Genomic DNA, 12384 nt, shown 5'->3' on the forward strand with positions numbered 1-12384 from the left:
CTGTAATGGCCACCAAATCATACCCATTTGTAATGATTTGTGCCGTCAACTCATTTTACTTTATTTTGAATGCTGCATACGTTTAGGTAGAGTGTTTTAATACTAGTTTTTAAACCATGATTTTTAGTTTTGACCCCTCCTGCAGCCCCTTTATATTCATACATATTGTCACTCCTATCACCTTGTGGTTTACACTTACCCCAGTGCTACTCTGCTCTGTTGTCTCCTGCCTTTTGCATTCTTTCTTGGAGTTCTGTTCATCTGCGCTCTCACCCACTATAACTAGCTCAGAGCTCTCTCCTGGGTTCCAAATACTCCTCGCATTGAGGCACCGAGCTTTCAGGCTTGCCTTTTTATTACACTTTGACCCTTTAGAATTTTGCTGTACATTGGCCCTTTTTGTTTTTTGCCTTGGGGTTTCTCTGCCCTCCACTTTTACTCATCTCCTTTCTGTCTTTTTTGCTTCTGTCTCCATTTTGTTTCCCTCTGTCTCCCTGCATTGGTTCCCATCCCCCTGCCATATTAGTTTAACTCCTCCCCAACAGTACTAGCAAACACTCCCCTGAGGACATTGGTTCCGGTCCTGCCCAGGTGCAGACCGTCCGGTTTGTACTGGTCCCACCTCCCCCAGAACTGGTTCCAATGCCCCAGGAATTTGAATCCCTCCCTGCTGCACCACTGCTCAAGCCACGTATTCATCTACGATTCCTACTCTGACTAGCACGTGGCACTGGTAGCAATCCCGAGATTACTACTTTTGAGGTCCTACCTTTTAATTTAGCTCCTAGCTCCTTAAATTTGTCTCGTAGGACCTCATCCCTTTTTTTTTTTTTACCTATGTCGTTGGTACCAATGTGCACCACGACAACTGGCTGTTCTCCCTCCCTTTTCAGAATGTCCTGCACCCACTCCGAGACATCCTTGACCCTTGCACCAGGAAGGCAACATACCATCCTGGAGTCTCGGTTGCGGCCGCAGAAACGCCTATCAGTTTCCCTTACGATTGAATCCCCTATCACTATCGCTCTCCCACTCTTTTTCCTGCCCTCCTGTGCAACAGAGCCAGCCACAGTGCCATGAACTTGGCTGCTGCTGCCCACCCGTGATGAGGCATCCCCCTCAACAGTACTCAAAGCGGTGTATCTGTTTTGCAGGGGGATGACCGCAGGGGACCCCTGCACTACCTTCCTTGCGCTGCTCTTCCTGCTGGTCTCCCATTCCCTAGCTGGCTGTGGACCCTTCACCTGCGGTAAGACCAACTCGCTACACGTGCTACTCACATTATTCTCCGCATCGCGGATGCACCAGTGAATCCACCCTCAGCTCCAAATCCGCAACGTGGTCTGTCAGGAGCTGGAGGCGGATACACTTCCTGCAATGTAGTCGTCAGGGACACCGGAAGTGTCCCTGAGTTCCCACATGGTACAGGAGGAGCATATCACGTCACTGAGCTCTCCTGCCATGACTTAACCCTTAGCATTGTTATCGCCAATTTAAGTTAATCTAACAGGTTACTTACTGATATAAAAAATAAAATCTACTCGCCAATCACTTACTCCTTTGGCTGTGACGTCACCTTTTGATTTCTTCCTACTTTTTTGCTTTTTCTCCTGGCTGGAGCTGCACAAGCACGCCTCTTATAGGCCTCACCACGCACCCCGGACTCGCGCTGCTCGAACTGCCGCTCCTCCACCGATTGTTGGGCCTTTATAGGCCTCTCCACACACCCCGGACTCGCGCTGCTCGAACTGCCGCTCCTCCTCCGATTGGGCCTTTATAGGCCTCTCCACGCACCCCGGACTCGCGCTGTTCGAGCTAATAGAGAGCGAAGGACAGATGACAAGAAAAGAATAACTGTTAAGGTATCACTTTGAGGGGCCATAAAAATGATGGGGTGTTGAGAGAACGTTCCATAAAGAACGAACCAAATGAAGGAGACTGACTGCTATTTTTTATGTATACAGAAAATGCTGGAAATACACTCCAGGTCAGGCAGCACCTGTGGAGAGAAAAACAGAGTTAACGTTTTGGGTCATCAACCGGAAATGTTAACTCTCTGTTTCTCTGCTTCCACAGATGCTGCCTGACCTGCTGAGTATTGCCAGCATTTTCTGTTTTTATTTCAGATCACAGCATCTGTGGTATTTTACTTTTGTGCTATTTTTTTATGTCGTGTTGCAAGGCAAAGGGAAATCTCTACTGGCAAGCCAACACCTTTGTATCAATCCAAGATGTTTTTAAATTTTGTTAATATGAAAAGCCTATGCTTTTGTCATCCCCTAGAAGTGATTATGGATATTGTTTTATTAAGTCTTTTACATCTTTTTTTTTAAAAAAAACACCGTTAAAACCCCTTATTTCTGTACATTCTCCACATATTACACTTCTCAGTGTCTCTCTTCCATAGAATTTCTAAAACTCTATGAAGTTGGAACCTTGGCATTTAGACTCCTGTAGGATCCAGATGGAACTTAAATTTGCTTACACAAGTCACTGAAATTCAAAGTATTTGGAGAGGTGTTATAAGGTCGTATCTAAACTCGATTTAAAAAAAAAAAAAAAAATTGCCTTGAACTCCAAGCAATATGCTTTCCTGTGAGCCACTTTTCAAATTTTTATCCAAACCATTTGGTGTGTATCCAGATGAACAATACTATAGTAGTACTTTTATGTAAATGATAAATCCAAGTCTTTTTAAACAATCCCAAGATTTATTGATGCCAAAAGTACACTAACTTGGTACATTATCTTGTTGAAATGGCCGATGTGACAGCTAACTGTTGTACCTCCATTTACAGTATAAGTGGGCAATCATAGAAACATAGAAAATAGGTGCAGGAGTAGGCCATTTGGCCCTTCGAGCCAGCACTGCCATTCAATCAGATCATGGCTGATCATTCCCTTAGTACCCCTTTCCTGCTTTCTCTCCATACCCCTGAGCTGTAAGGGCCATATCTAACTCCCTCTGGAATATATCCAATGATCTGGCATCAACAACACTCTGCGGCAGGGAATTCCACAGGTTAACAACTCTGAGTGAATAAGTTTCTCCTCATCTCAGTCCTAAATGGCCTACCCCTTATCCGAAGACTATGTCCCCTGGTTCTGGACTTCCCCAACATCGGGAACATTCTTCCCGCATCTAACCTGTCCAGTCCCGTCAGAATCTTATACTTTCTATGAGATCCCCTCTCATCCTTCTAAACTCCAGTGAATAAAGGCCCAGTTGATCCAGTCTCTCCTCATATGACAGTCCAGCCATCCCTGGAATCAGTCTGGTGAACCTTCGCTGCACTCCCTCAATAGCGAGAACGTCCTTCCTCAGATTAGGAGACCAAAATCGAACACAATATTCCAGGTGAGGCCTCACTAAGGCCCTGTACAACTGCAGTAAGACCTCCCTGCTTCTATACTCAAATCCCCTATCTATGAAGGCCAACATACCATTTGCTGCCTTCACCGCCTGCTATACCTGCATGCCAACTTTCAATGATTGATGAGCCATGACACCCAGGTCTCGTTGCACCTCCCCTTTTCCTAATCTGCCGCCAATCAAATGATATTCTGCCTTCGTGTTTTTAGATAACCTCACATTTATCCACATTATACTGCATCTGCCACGCATTTTCCCACTGACCTAACCTGTCCAAATCATCCTGCAGCCTTTTAGCGTCCTCCTCCAGCTCACCGCCACCCAGTTTAGTGTCATCTGCAAACTTGGAGATATTACACTCAATTCCTTCATCTAACTCGTTAATGTATATTGTAAAGAGCTGGGGTCCCAGCACTGAGCCCTGCGGCACTCCACTAGTCACTGCCTGCCATTCTGAAAAGGACCTGTTTATCCCGACTCTCTGCTTCCTGTCTGCCAACCGGTTCTCTATCCACGTCAGTGCATTACCCTCAATACCATGTGCTTTGATTTTGCACACCAATCTCTTGTGCGGGACCTTGTCGAAAGCCTTTTGAAAGTCCAAATACACCACATCCACTGGTTCTCCCTTGTCCACTCTGCTAGTTACATCCTCAAAAAATTCTAGAAGATTCATCAAGCATGATTTCCCTTTCATAAATCCATGCTGACTTGGACCGATCCTGTCACTGCAAACCAAATGCGCTGCTATTTCATCTTTAATAATTGATTCCAACATTTTCCCCACTACTGATGTCAGGCTAACCGGTCTATAATTCCCTGTTTTCTCTCTCTCTCTTTTTAAAAAGTGGTGTTACATTAGCTACCCTCCAGTCCATAGGAACTGATCCAGAGTCGATAGACTGTTGGAAAATGATCACCAATGCATCAACTATTTCTCGGGCCACTTCCTTAAGTACTCTGGGATGCAGACTATCAGGCCCCAGGGATTTATCGGCCTTCAATCCCATCAATTTCCCTAACACAATTTCCCGCCTAATAAGGATATCCTTCAGTTCCTCCTTCTCACTAGACCCACTGTCCCCTAGTACATGCGAATGGTTCTGGAATTTTTTGAGGATGTTTCCAGTAGAGTGGACAAGGGAGAACCAGTTGGTGGTATATTTGGACTTTCAGAAGGCTTTCGACAAGGTCCCACACAAGAGATTAATGTGCAAAGTTAAAGCACATGGGATTGGGGGTAGTGTGCTGACATGGATTGAGAACTGGTTGTCAGACAGGAAACAAAGCGTAGGAGTAAATGGGCACTTTTCAGAATGGTAGGCAGTGACTAGTGGGGTACCGCAAGGTTCTGTGCTGGGGCCCCAGCTGTTTACAATGAACATTAATGATTTAGACGAGGGGATTAAATGTAGTATCTCCAAATTTGCGGATGACACTAAGTTGGGTGGCAGTGTGAGCTGCGAGGAGGATGCTGAGGCTGCAGAGTGACTTGGGTAGGTTAGGTGAGTGGGCAAAATGCATGGCAGATGAAGTATAATGTGGATAAATGTGAGGTTCTCCACTTTGGTGGTAAAAACAGAGACAGACTATTATCTGAATTGTGACAGATTCGGAAAAGGGGAGGTGCAATGAGACCTGGGTGTCATGGTACATCAATCATTGAAGGTTGGCATGCAGGTACAGCAGGCGGTTAAGAAAGCAAATGGCATGTTGGCCTTCATAGCGAGGGGATTTGTGTACAGGGGCAGGGAGGTGTTACTACAGTTGTACAGGGCCTTGGTGAGGCCACACCTGGAGTATTGTGTACAGTTTTGGTCTCCTAACTTGAGGAAGGACATTCTTGCGATTGAGGGAGTGCAGCGAAGGTTCCTGGGATGGTGGGACTGACATATCAAAAAAGACTGGGTCAACTAGGATTGTATTCACGAGTTCAGAAGAATGAAAGGGGATCTCACAGAAACTTTTAAAATTCTGATGGGTTGAGACAGGTTAGATGCAGGAAGAATGTTCCCGATGTTGGGGAAGTCCAGAACCAGGGATTACAGTCTAAGGATAAGGGGTAAGCCATTTAGGACCGAGATGAGGAGAAACTTCTTTGCCCAGAGAGTGGTGAACCTGTGGAATTCTCTACCACAGAAAGTTGTTGAGGCCAATTCACTAAATATATTCAAAAAGGAGTTAGATGTAGTCTTTACGACTCGGGGGATCAAGGGGTATGGCGAGAAAGCAGGAATGGGGTACTGAAGTTGCATGTTCAGCCATGAACTTATTGAATGGCAGTGTAGGCTTGAATGGCCGACTCCTGCACCTATTTTCTATGTTTCTATTTGTGTCTTCCTTCGTGAAGACAGAACCGAAGTATTTGTTCAAATGGTCTGCCATGTCTTTGTTCCCCTAGAGGGGTGCCAAATGATTCACACCTTGTGTTAGTGGGCCCAATCACCTTTTGATCACGGATAAGACTGGTTGGAAGTTAGTATGCTTATTATTCTTAAAGCCATGGATGTTACTATTTTCCTTGGAAGGCAAACAGTAGTCTTGTTAATTCCATATTGGTCATCAAAGCTGTAGTGTTTTGAGTTCACACTCTAATCTTGCTTCCTCACACTTCTTATCTCAATTGTCTGGCGAGATTCTTTTCCTAGACCCGATTAGTTTCTGATGAACAATTTCTACCACAAGGCATGGAACAAAGTGGGGGAAATGTCAGACACCTTTGTCCACTATCTTCTGGTCTTTTCTGTTTCACATCTGAAACAAAAATTTAATGCTGGAATAGCATGGAAGGTCTGTCGGCATCTGTGGAGAGACTAGGCAAGTCAATATTTTGGGCAGAGCCCTTTTTTAGAATTGGATTTTGAGTTTGAAGAAGATACTATCCTAATATATTGGCTAAAAAAACTATGCTGCCCATTCTGCGCATGCATGGGAAAAAAAAGGACGCTTTTGTCATGATTCCTATGGGTGGGCATGCGCAGTACAGCTCCCGGTCTGCAATTGGCCATTTTTAAAAAGCGAGTTGTGTGTGAGAACTTTAATTCTCATTGGAAAATTCGGAGCTGCAATACAAGATGCAATGTGGCACAAGGACCAAGAATTTCTTGCAGGATGAAGTGGAGGCACTACTTACTGTGATTGAGGGCAGATGGCACGAGCTGGACACCAGCAGAGGTCCCATAAAAGTTCCACCCAAAGAAATGAAACGCTGGAACCAACATGCAGAAGATTACTGTGCAATGGTGACCACCCTGAGGTCTGGAGGCCAGTGCAAAAAGAAGTGGCAGGACCTTGGTCAAATAGTTAGTGCAAGTAATATTTTCATTTTTCAATGGAATTGCAATTGTAAATGTGACCACCTGTATATGTCCCAACCAGCAGAAAGTCACCCTCTCTTAAAAAGTTGTATTTTCATCTTTGCAGAGGAAAGTGGCACACAACAAATGAGAAAGAACTCGAACAGGAGGAGGCCCGGCAAATCTGACACCCTTGGAAGAGAGGGTCGCTGCTTTGATGGATCCTGCCTGGAGAAAATCAACCACCACTGCACAAGCTGGGCCCACACTCGAGGGAGGGTAAGTCCTGCAAATTCCACAATCTGGCTTTCCTAAATGTTAAGTACTGCACTTCGGTTCATAGGGATGTCTGTCAGCTACGCTTCGGTTGATGCAATGTGCTATCATTCATCGTGGTCCTTCAAATCAGCCTGCTGCCTGCGCTGTGTGTGCCTACTCATGCCACCCTGCCCCCTCTGCTGTTAACCATTTGTCTGTTCTGTTATATTTTGCAGAACTTGAGGCCAACCCTGACAATGCAGAAGATGATTCAGACACTGATGAGCCTGAAGAGGAGAACATCTTCCAATCCCACCTTCCAGACAAAGAGCATGGGGGGGGGGGGGGGGGGATTGGGGATGGATGAAGCTTCCACTGTTTTACTGACTTTAGAGGAGGTGCAGGTGTCACCCATTGAGGTGCTAGCCCCTTCCCTGAGTAGTGGTTTGAGTGTTGGGACATTCCATGGTTTCCCACCGTCCGAGGCTGCGGGTCCCACTGGGATGCTGCGAGCCACTCCCAGGGTGAGGAGGGGCAGGAGAGCTCGACCACGCTCTCCTGAGGTGCAGGATCAAGCAGATGTGGTTCAGATAATGGCCATGAGTGTGGAGAGCATTGACCTTACGTGATCAATCCTTGACACCGTAAGTGGGGTGGGTGATGAGGTGTTAGGAGAAATAACAACACTCACTGGAAATGGGATCGCTGTCAGAGAATATGAAGGAGGGAATGTTTCAGCTGACTGAGATAATGTCAATGTACATAAGGGAGGGAATGTTGCAGGTAGTTGACACACTTGCTCAATATGAGGGAGGTCATGCCAGGTAGCTGAGGCACTGTCAGCGAACATGAGGGAGGGAATGTTGGAGTTAGCTGCTGCAATAAGGGAACACACCCAGACCCTGTGCCCATTGACAAAATCAACTGGCTCTCCCACTCCAATCCCCAGACCAGCCTCTGAAGAGGCCCAAGCCGGGCCTTCCACATTACCGCCTGCTCGCCCCCCACCCCCCCCATCAAGAAGTGCGCATTATCCAAGATGTTTGAAATAAGCTTGGTACTAACCTGAGAAAAGCTGCCCCACCGCCTGTGGTGGGCAGGGGTGGTGGAGTCACCAAGACCAAGCGGAGTGGGCAGGCTTAAAATAAAATAAGGTGGAGGAGAGATGGGTGCAGCCTTTCTTTGCTGCTGTTGTTATTGTTACTGTTGTAACTGTTCTCAAATTTAAAAGTTTTTTGTAAGTTATGTAAATTTACAAGTTTGTAAGTTATCTTAAGTGAAAACTTTAAAGTTTGATACAAAATATGTTTATTAAAGCTAAGTACAAACAGGTGTTTGTTAAACTTTTAAATAAAATATATTTTAAATTATAACTGAATCATTTATATTATTCCATTATTAACACATCATTTGAAGTAAACAAGAATCATTTCCATTTGTTCCATCAACACAACATTACGGAACAGGTCCAAACAGCAAACATGGTCCATATGGAATAGTTGCCGCTGAGCCTTCAGGCAGCAAAGCGTTCACGGATGAGCTGCTGGCGCAAGGCTCAAGCAATCGTTAAAAGGGGCATGACGGCCGCCCTCCTCTGCCATCGTGCTCCAGGTTCAGGTAGTTGCATGATTTCCTTGTCCTCCTTCAGAATATTATCTGAATGGTGGCAGATTAGGAAAAGGGGAAGTGCAACGAGACCTGGGTGTCATGGTTCATCAGTCATTGAAAGTTGGCATGCAGATACAGCAGGTGGTAAAGAAGGCAAATGGTATGTTGGCCTTCATAGCTAGGGGATTTGAGTATAGGAGCAGGAAGGTCTTGATGCAATTGTACAGGGCCTTGGTGAGGCCTCACCTGGAATATTGTGTTCAGTTTTGGTCTCTTAATCTGAGGAAGGACATTCTTGCTATTGAGGGAGTGCAGCGAAGGTTCACCAGACTGATTCCAGGGATGGCTGGACTGACGTATGAGGAGAGACTGGATTAACTGGGCCTTTATACACTGGAGTTTAGAAGGATGAGAGGGGATCTCATAGAAACGTATAAGATTCTGACGGGACAGGACAGGTTAGATGTGGGAAGAATGTTCCCGATGTTGGGGAAGTCCAGAACCAGGGAGACACAGTCTTCGGATAAGGGGTAGGCCATTTAGGACTGAAATGAGGAGAAACTTCTTCACTCAGAGAGTTGTTAACCTGTGGAATTCCCTACCGCAGAGAGTTGTTATCAGTTCATTGAATATATTCAAGAGGGAGTTAGATATGGCCCTTATGGCTTAAGGGATCAAGGGGTATGGAGAGAAAGCAGGAAAGGGGTACTGGGGTGAATGATTAGCCATGATCTTATTAAATGGTGGTACAGGCTTGAAGGGTCGATGGGCCTACTCCTGCACTTATTTTCTATGTCATCTGCATCTTCCTCCTCATCAGCCACTCACTGCAGGTGGGTCTTCTACTACCATGTGCTGCTGCGTCATGATAGCTAAGTTATGCAGCATTCAACACACAACAGTGAACTGACTGACAATCTCGGGAGTATAGCAAGTAGCCTCCAGAATGGTCCAGGCATTGTAAACGCTGTTTCAAGATGCCATTGGTCCTCTCTATTATGCTTCCGTCCGGGTTACGCATAGGGGCGACATGAGCCAGGTGGCGAGGCCATACCCTTTGTCTCCCAGTAGCCAGCTCTGCCATTCTGGCTGCTGCTGAAACATGGCAGATATAACGCTCACGTAGGATGAACGCATCATGGGTGCTCCCAGGGTATCTTGCATCAACTGACATAATGCGATGCATGTCGTCACACATGAGCTGCACATTAATGGAGTGGAAGCCTTTTCTGTTCCTATAAATCTCTGAATCCACCAAAGATGTTCGCAAGGTGATGTGGGTACAATCAATGCAGCTCTGTACCTTTTGGGAATGCATTCCTGATGAAGCCCACAGCCCTGTCACACATTGCCTGGGCGGCTATGGGGAACTTTATATAGTCATTCCTCCGGGCTGCAGACATGTGTTGTATGTTGAGAAATGGCGCACACATCCCCAGTTGTGGCCTGGAGCGATCCAGATGCATAGAATGAAAGTACAGCTGTAACCTTCACTTCAACTGACAAAGCAGTCCTGACACTTCTAGGTTGCAGGTCTGCTTTTACCAACTCTCCGATCTCAGTTACAACTTATTTGCGAAACCGCAGCCTTCTGACAGTCTGCATCGCTTAGATGCAGGTATTGTCATGTATCTTACATTATTATATATAACTGTATCCCAACATGCTATACATGACTGTAATAAGATATGACCTGTAACCACCAGCATACCTTACCACCAGGGGTACACTTGCAAGAGACAGGTATATAAGGACAGGTCTCAGGCAAGTGCAGCATTCCAGAGCTGTGAAATAAAGGTACAGGTCCAGAGTGCCCTTGACTTCACTACATGCCTCGTGTGAATCTGTACTGAGGGGACAGGACTTTACGGGTATGAATGCCTGTCTCGATATACCCGACGTGGGTAAGGCCTCCTGTCCATCACCCTACGGACTCTGAGGTTCCTCATGTGATGACGTCAAATCAGTTGTCTCCTCTCGGCACCATCATGCTGGGAGGAGACAAAAGGCTTGCACAAGGTATGGCATTGTCAGTATTGCCCCATGCTTAAATTTTACCTTTGCAAGAAGCTCAAAATGGCAGGCAGGCAGGACAAGGTTCTTTATTCTCTCTCCCCACAGGTCGGTATGGACCACACCCAGGTCTGAGCAGACGTAGTGATCGGGAAACCCCCCCCACCCGGGCTATATTTGATGCATAGTGCAGTCTTTGTATTGCCTACCCATTGCCTTCCACACTACCCGACCTCCTCCCCCAGGCTTCTTTTGCAGCCGAGCCCCGAACCCCTGTGTCGGCCGACGCTCCGACCCTCCAGCCCTGTTTGCAGACATTTGGTGGTGGCGTGTGAGTTATAAAAAATAGGAAAACTTACAGAATTCCAACAAACTTCCAAAGATTAAAAAAATTTAATCTTTATTATGCATATTTAAGTCTTCTTGACTCCCTCCAAAACTTCGCTGGCTGAAAAACAATGGCGCTTTTCTACGCCGATTTTTCTTAACTCACCAGAAGAACTTTTTGGATTGGTCTCGCACACCAATCTAGGAGAAATTTTTGAGGGGAAAACTTTCATCATTGATAAAAACTGGAGCAGACATCAGGTTACGCCCCATGACTCAAAAAAAAAACTATCCCAAAAAATCGTACCTGAGATACACTGGCGCACATTCCTTGGGGAAACTAATTTTTTAACTTGCGCCCAAAAAACAATACAAATCACTGGGGAAAATTAAGCCCAGGACTTGTCTGTTTTCCCCACCAACTGCCTTACTTTGAGTTTGCAGTATTTGCAGTTTCTTACTTTTGGATGTAACCAATATTGGGAGTTAAATGCGTCTTGGAAGATAGTGTAAAACAGATCTTGAATCGGAAGCCTGTTTCACTAAGTATGGAATCTTCCACAAATATCTTTGTCTTTGCACCTTTCCACTCTACACTTTTGTGTACCACATCGCCCATTTTGCTACAGTGTTGATTTCCCTTCCCTCCTACCCAAGTCATTTGCTGTCCCTGCCTTTCAAAACCTAGTAGCTGTTGGACAGCTCCAGAACCTATTGTCTCTTGTGTCTTGCTGCTTTCTCTGCGCGTTGTAACCCTGGGGTGACTGCCCTCTGGGCCATGTGACCCTGCAACAGCTTGTTCACCAGATGTTGCAGCGTGTGGAGAGTTGGTGCTCAAGCTCAACAGTTTTGCACTCGAAAGACACTATTCTCTAGCACCTGCCGCGATCACAAGACTCCTGCATGCCTTTGAATTCAGGATGGACCATATGTTAGATTCCACATCTATCCTGAGTGTCATCTACCCCTCCATTTCTAATCTCTGTTGAAAAGAAAAACTTTGAATTACTGAACGCTGCTCTGTCCATGTATTCACACTGTTTGCTCACCACTCTGAGATATCTAGGATGCACAGAATTTAAAAAAAGATGATACTTACCTGATCCACTTGTCTTTATTCTTTAAATGGAAGCCGCCTTAATATGGCAAGATCTTGCCCTGCTGCCCCCTTCATCCAGCTTGGATTTTTCTTTTCATTCTTTTAAATGCTTCTTGACCGAAATAACCTGGCAGTTTCGCTCAATTGATTTATGCCTTTATATATCATGGAATGCCCATATTTTTTTCAACGTTGGGCAAAAGGCCATTTTTGCAGTATTAAAAGGCAAAATACTGTGGATGCTGGAAATCTGAAATATAAACTGAAAATGCTCAGCAGGTCGGACAGCATCTGAGGATGAACTCTAATCTCCAGCACCTGCCGCAAGCATAAGTCCCCTGCATACCTTTAAATCTGGAGAGAGAATGATTCAGAATTTTAAAAACATTAAAACTCTTTCTCTCTCCACA

General features: G+C 45.6%; 1 protein-coding gene across 2 annotated transcripts in view; it reads left to right on the forward strand.

Annotated features, from left to right (window-relative positions):
- The window catches only part of LOC139272592 (ATPase family AAA domain-containing protein 2-like), a 114773-nt gene that overhangs the window by 37713 nt on the left and 64676 nt on the right, over positions 1–12384 (forward strand). The gene's annotated exons all lie outside the window — the stretch shown is intronic.

The sequence above is a fragment of the Pristiophorus japonicus genome, chromosome 1 (assembly GCF_044704955.1).
Source record: "Pristiophorus japonicus isolate sPriJap1 chromosome 1, sPriJap1.hap1, whole genome shotgun sequence".
NCBI classification, from domain to species: Eukaryota; Metazoa; Chordata; class Chondrichthyes; family Pristiophoridae; genus Pristiophorus; species Pristiophorus japonicus.